Source organism: Mesitornis unicolor, unplaced genomic scaffold (genome assembly GCF_000695765.1).
Source record: "Mesitornis unicolor isolate BGI_N332 unplaced genomic scaffold, ASM69576v1 scaffold5675, whole genome shotgun sequence".
In the NCBI taxonomy this organism is placed as follows: Eukaryota; Metazoa; Chordata; class Aves; order Mesitornithiformes; family Mesitornithidae; genus Mesitornis; species Mesitornis unicolor.
In genome coordinates this window covers 3,715-10,510 of record NW_010186073.1, presented here as the reverse complement: position 1 = coordinate 10,510, position 6,796 = coordinate 3,715, and the positions used below count along the sequence as shown (strand labels likewise).

Sequence of the window (6,796 nt, the reverse complement as noted above, 5' to 3'; positions counted from 1 at the left end):
TTCAATTCTGGGCCCCTCAGTTTAAGAAGGATGGGGAATTTCTTGAAAGAGTCCAGTGCAGAGCCACAAAGATGATGGAGGGAGTGGAGCATCTCCCTTACGAGGAGCGGCTGAGAGAGCTGGGTCTCTTTAGCTTGGAGAAGAGGAGACTGAGGGGTGACCTCATTAATGCTTATAAATTTGTAAAGGGCGAGTGTCAGGAGGAAGGAGCCAGGCTCTTCTCTCTGATGTCCAATGACAGGACAAGGGGCAATGGGAGCAAGGTGGAGCATAGGAGGTTCAACCTGAACATGAGGAAATACTTTTTTACTGTTAGGATGACAGAGCATGGCCCAGGCTGCTCCGAGAGGTTGTGGAGTCTCCCTTTCTGGAGACATTCAAAACCCGCCTGGACGTGTTCCTGTGTGACTTGGTCTGGGTGATCCTGTTCTGGCCGGGGTTCGACTGGATGAGCTTTCGAGGTCCCTTCCAACTCCTCATATTCTGTGGTTCTGACCCCTCCAACTCAGGATGTTTGGGTGTTGCTTGTGAGGTCACTTCTTTTACAGAACCCTGACTGGCCAGCAACTGGGAGAAGCCAATTTAAGGGAAAGAAGCACAAAACGATCCATCCCAACACAGGAAAAATTAGGGGGAGTGGTGAGGGACTTCTGACATCCCATGAAACCATTAACTCCATGTGAGCTTTGTCTTCTCTAAAAACATACCTGTGGAACACAGGCAGTAAATATCAAAGGCTTTTCTGTCCTCTGTAACCTGTCCTTGCTTCCACCTCCTAACAGTTGCTTTGTGGCCACTGCAAATGCACTGTCCCTGTTCTGGCTCAGCTCAAGTGCCCCACAAATGGTCCCATGTGCCCACTGCACAGGAAGTGTCGGTAGTGACACACAGGCACAGTCCCCTGATGGCCCTCAGTGCTCTGTCCATATCAGCCTTTCTGCTCTGAAAGCCTCCCACAGTGCCCTAGTCACACAGGAGCTGCCCCAAGCTGATTCTCTTCACATCTTATTTCTGACACACATGGTGCACCATGCTTCTCCAGGAACACCCCTGCTCCACAGAGGGTCTTTCAGCAGCTGACTGTGTCCATGCTTGCTTGGACAGATACTTCCGGTTCCCTCCCCTTGCTTGCTGCAAGGCCCTGAGTTGGAAACTCTGCTCTGCAGAGCAAGGACATTGTAGAGCCCTTGGGCCATGAGGTGACTCCACACTGGCTGTGCTGCTCAGGCTGCAAAGGAGACCCTTCCTATGGGTCTGTGGACAACCAAAGGGCCTTCCAACTGTCTCAGGGAGTTTTCAGGGTTTGCACTGAACCCAGTCCATGGCTTCTCATTGAAGGTGACATGAATTGGGCTTCAGTCTCCCTTCCCCATTCCTGCTGTGTCCCCGCTGCCTTTCCTGACACTGCAGAGCCCTCATTAACCCTCATTAGCCTATCCATGCTTTGCTGTGACATTATTGCGAAACTCCACCCAGTGCACACCCAACACAAGGCACGTCATGTCCCTGGAAACATCTTTTGCTCTCCTGGTGGCTCCTGATACATCCTTGAAGGACACAGGACTGTCAGTACCCCTTCCACATGTGAGACAGTCCCAGCAGATGTCTTCTGAGTGTTCAGAATCTTTGGTGGCACTGCGCGCTCACAGAAGAAAAGTCGGTGGTGCAGCCCGCATTCCCTTACAAAACACCCCATGCCCTCATCCTCTGAGCCCATGCAGCACACAAGCACAACAGCAAGACCTTTTAGCCTGTAATTTCCTGAGCATATTTTGCACCCGAGTTTGGGAAAATAAGTTGAAGCTTCACACATGGCACTGAGGAAATTCTCTTTTATTACAGATATGCCAGAATGAAGGCCAACAGTAGCATGGTGATAGACTCATTTACAGAAGATCTTTGAGTCAGACAAACTGGGTTCATCCTTTGGAGAAGCAAGATAGAAGGAAATACTTGTGTACAGACATGTTTATAACATATACAGTGACCAATAGAAAAATGGTGCCTGAAATAACTGAAAGATCATTTTTGAAGAGAGATGAGCTCTTCATTGCTGCTGAAGTATTACTGGTAGAATCAGTTTCTTCAGCACATCCTTGATCTCCTGGTTCCTCATGCTGTAGATGAAGAGATTCATTGCTGGAGGCACAACTGAGTACAGAAACGACACCAGCACATTTTGAGCTGAGGATGACATGGAGGGGGGCTTCAGGTAGGCTACCAGGGCAATGCTGACAAACAGAGAGACCAGAGCCAGGTGAGGGATGCACGTGGAAAAGGCTTTGTGCCGACCCTGCTCAGAGGGGATCCTCAGCATGACTCTGAAGATCTGCACATAGGACAGCACAATGAACACAAAACACCCAAATGCTAAACAGACACTGATCACAAGAAGCCCACCTTCCTTGAGGAAGGAGTGTGAGCAGGTAAGCTTGACGATATGGGGGACTTCACAGAAGAACTGATCTACAACATTGCCTTGGCATAGGGGGATTGAAAATGTATTGGCCGTGTGCAGCACAGCATTGAGAAACCCACTGGCCCAGGCAGCTGCTGCCATGTGGACACAAGCTCTGCTGCCCAGGAGGGTCCCATAGTGCAGGGGTTTGCAGATGGCCACGTAGCAGTCATAGGCCATGACAGTGAGAAAGGTAGACTCCACTGACAAGAAAAAGAGAAAGAAAATTACCTGTGCAGCACATCCCCAGTAGGAAATAGCCCTGGTTTCCCAGAAGGAATTGGTAGTGGATTTTGGAACAGTTGTGGAGATGTAGCCCAGGTCTATGATGGAGAGGTTGAGGAGGAAGAAGTACATGGGGGTGTGGAGGCAGTGTTCACAGGCTATGGCAAGTGATGATGAGGCCTTTTCCCAGGAGGCCAGCCAGGGAGATGGCCAGGAAGAGCCAGAAGTGCAAGAGCTGCAGCTCCCGTGTGTCTGCAAATGCCAGGAGGAGGAACTAAGTGATGGAGCTGCTGTTGGACATTTGCTGCTTTTGACCACGAGGACCTGCCTTGGGAGGAAAAGTTAGTGACAGGTGAGGACTGACAACTCCTAGTTAAGTCAATCCCATTTCTCAGAGAAGCACCCCATGGCATCTTTCCTCCCAGGAAGGCTTCCTGCAGCCCTTTTGCTGGAGCTCTGGCTTGTCCTTGCTGAGGGTGCAGTGCGGAGCAGGTGATCCTGCTGCAGGCTCTAGAGGGATCAGTCCTGCTGTGCACCAACAGCAGATAGGAACCAGGAGTGACCTCAGGTTAATGCCACTCCTGAGATCAAAGGGATTTCAGCATTGACTCTCCAAATTCACCCTACTGCAGAGCAGACCCGTGCTGGTTCTTGGGGACTTTTTTGCTCCTGCTGTCCCTCTGACATCTGAGGATTGTTTTCATTTTCTAAGGTAGACATTCTTGTCATTTCTTCTATACTACAAGTTCTATCTTTAGATCCCTGTCAGGCAAAGGGACAGACCTTTGGTTCAGAGTGAGGACAGCTGCTCTGTCCATCAGTCTTGCTCTCAGCTGCCCTGGGCTCACATGTCTCCTAGCTGGAGCACAGGAACACTCAGATGTCCCTCTGAAAGGAAACTGGATGCTGCTCTGTACAGAGGAATCCCTTTTTGAAGTGCAGATGACCTTCACACTCCTCTCTCCAGTGATGAGTTGAGCACTGCTGGATGCTGTGAAGTTAGTGTGTCTTGAAAGAAGAGTGTAGCTGTATCCTGACTCTGTGGACTGCTTTGCTCAGAGCCTCACAGGGTAGAAGGGTACTTAGGCACCTTTCTCCCACAGACACATCTACATTGCAGGACCTGAAACCTCCACCACCAAGAAAGCAAAAGCAGCAGCACAGGGTCGGGTGGAAAAACAAGGAGAAAAGACTCAGTGTTTCTTCCAAGGAAGGCAAGGCCAGGAAGAGACAGAAGGGCACTTAGGAGAGTCTCCTCTGTGTGAGCTATGGCTGCAGAGGAGGACACGGCTGCCTTAACCCCATAGCTCTGAGGGCAGAGGCTCTCCTAGATGGGAGAGAAGAGTGGGGGCTCTTGAGGGGAGAAGCATGCTGACTGAATGACTGACAGGAAGGTGTTCAAATTCCCCCTCCTGGCCTTTGCTGTCAGCCTATTCTTCTCACCTCCCACCCATCTCTGCTGCCTGGAGCTGTTACTGCCAGGAGCTGTTTCTCTGTCTCCATGTCTCTTCCCTGTCAGTGCTCAAAGACTCCCTCCCATCTGCTGTGCACTCATGTCTCCGTTTAAAGGTCAGAGAGAGAGCGAGCAGAATTTTCTCTCTATTGTCCCTACCCCTCCCAGGGGGAGGATTAAGAGAAGGGAATAGAGAGAAAACAACAACAACAACAACAACAACAACAACAATAATAATAATAATAATAACCACCACACAAGGTTGGAAGTTAAAACTGTAACAAGTTTAATGAAAACAACAGGGGAAAGGAAAAGGGAATAAGGGACAAAAGATAATTATATACAAAACCCAATCCCAGCAGTCCAGAGTGGAAATGACCAAACAGTGCCTCGTGGCCGCTGCGATTGCTGTGACTGTCACCAGGGACCGCAGTGGTGCCAGGAGCAGATGGTGGTGGATGCTGTCGAGCACGTGGAGCTAGGCCCAGCTGTCCCGAGATGCGACAGGAAGCAGCCCAGGAAAGCCAGAAAATGCCTGCGAAAACCTCATTTTTTTATAGACTGTGGCTGGGTGAAAACCTCGGTTTTTTATAGACTGTGGCCGGAAAGGGGAGGGAACAGCACTGATCTTTGACCCTCCAGGGTCCTACAGACACCACCTGTCCTTCCTTTTCAGGCTGGTAACCCTTAAACCATAACAACTCACCTCTGCCCTGAAGAGTCCTCCTGGCATCAGGGGACTCTCTAGAAGCATCCCTGTGCTGGGAAGTCGTAAGGAGCAGGTCAAATAAACGTTGAGGAGACCACAGAATTCATGGGTCTGCCTGTAAGCAAAGGAATGGGTGAAGGGGCTTTATCAGAAACCTCACAAACCTACCGGCCTCTCAGTGCCATATTGCAGGAGTCTTCAGCACTTGCGCGAATGTGACAGCTTCATTATTGTTTTTTTCAATTATTGTATTTTCATTATTGTTTCTCCAAAACCACAGCAGGAAACTAAAGCACAGAGCCTGGAAAAAAAAAGTCTTTCCTTCTGCATAACCCCTGCTTTTAGGTTCTTCTTGAAAAGCCCCCTGGAAATACCCTGGGTTGATCTGGAGCTGTAAGCAGCCATGACCCTTCTCAACAGCAGAAGAACCTTTCCCTGCCTGGATAGAAGTCACTCCTTCCTCAGATTCTCCTCCCAGCACCATGAAGAGCTCCCGGGCAGACTGAGTGCTGACCCTGGCAGGTGGCAGAGTCCCTGCCCCAGCACACAGCCCCTGGGGTGCAGGGACCCTGCTCTGAAGGACAGCCCTGGGCACCCCTGGATGTACACACATATCCAGCCTTCACAGCCATCCCTGGGAGAAGGCAGCCGTTGTGCCCTGTCCCTCTTTTAGTGCAAAAGCGAGTCCCTGCTCTGGAGCATGTCCTCCTCCTCTACACAAAGAAGCTTTGAGATTCCTGCTTTTGTTTGTGAGCTCTCCCAGACTTCTGAGATCAATTCAAGAACTGTATCTGCACTGCCCTCTACCTAAGGACTTACTACATCAAGGGTTGCAAAGGTTTCCCCCTCCGTGATCATCTTATGGGTGTGCAACCTCCCACTCCTGACTGCTTTCAACCTGTCTCCACTTCTCTCCCCTCCCAGTGCCCGCAGGCAGAGCCCCCAGCTCTGCTCTGCTTTGCAGAGGAGCTGCTCCTGGGCAGAGCTGTCTCTCTGCAGTGCTGCCTGCTTGTCATCAACTCCCTCCATCCCAGGAGCGCAGCCCAGCTCAGCAGCACAGGACCAGCCCAAGGCAGCACTTCCTCTGCCTCCTCCCATGCCCTGGAGATTTCCCTGGGGCTTCAGGGGAATCTGCTGTGAAACTGGCTGAAGTCATCACTGATGTTTTCTTCACACCTGAGGTGAAACACTTCTTTCTGGAAGTAGCATTTCTCAATCAGAGACAGAGTTAAGTCTAAGAATACCCTTTTTTGTTTTACTATCAGACAGGACACCCAGACAATGCGAGGGAGCGATCTCCTTGACCTGTACTGAGGGAAGGGCCTCAGCTGAGGAAAGTGAGGCTTCTGTTCCTGGGTGTGTGACCAAGACCATCTCCTAGAATCATAGAATCATGGAATCACCAAGGTTGGAAAAGACTTCTAAGATCATTGCACCTAACTGTCAACTCAACACCACCATGCCGACTACATCACGTCCCATGAAACCTCAGTTCTTTATATGACCATGTGCCATCCACTCTGCTCTGAAGTAAATCCTTCGCACACACAAGGTCTTAGGTGCTGGTAGCAGGCTTTCCCACTGCAGGTCTGCTCTCAGCCATGGTGCCACAGCTGAGGTGCTGCAGACCAGACATGCACCAAAGCCCTCAGTGTGGAGCACAGACAAGAGGAGCTGGAGCCCCGTGTCTCTGTTCATTCCACTTTGAGGGAATAACAGCTGAGCCATGCTGGGACAGCTCACATGACTCGGGTGCTGTGATGTAGAGGACAATAAGGAGGGGCAAGCTAGAACAGATAAGGATGGAGGTGTCCTTGTTGTGAAGGAGCAGCTTAGACGTGTGGGTCTCCTCTATGGGATGAACAAGTTGGGTGAGCCCTTGTGGATGAGGGTCCGAGTAGAGACTGGTAAGGCTGAAATTGTGGTGGGGGACAAAGAACCTTTTCAAGTT

General features: G+C 50.6%; 1 pseudogene; it reads right to left on the bottom strand.

Annotated features, from left to right (window-relative positions):
* Window positions 1-2,047: 2,047 nt before the first annotated feature.
* LOC104541066 lies at window positions 2,048-2,957 on the bottom strand (annotated as a pseudogene).
* Between the last annotated feature and the right edge of the window lie 3,839 nt (window positions 2,958-6,796).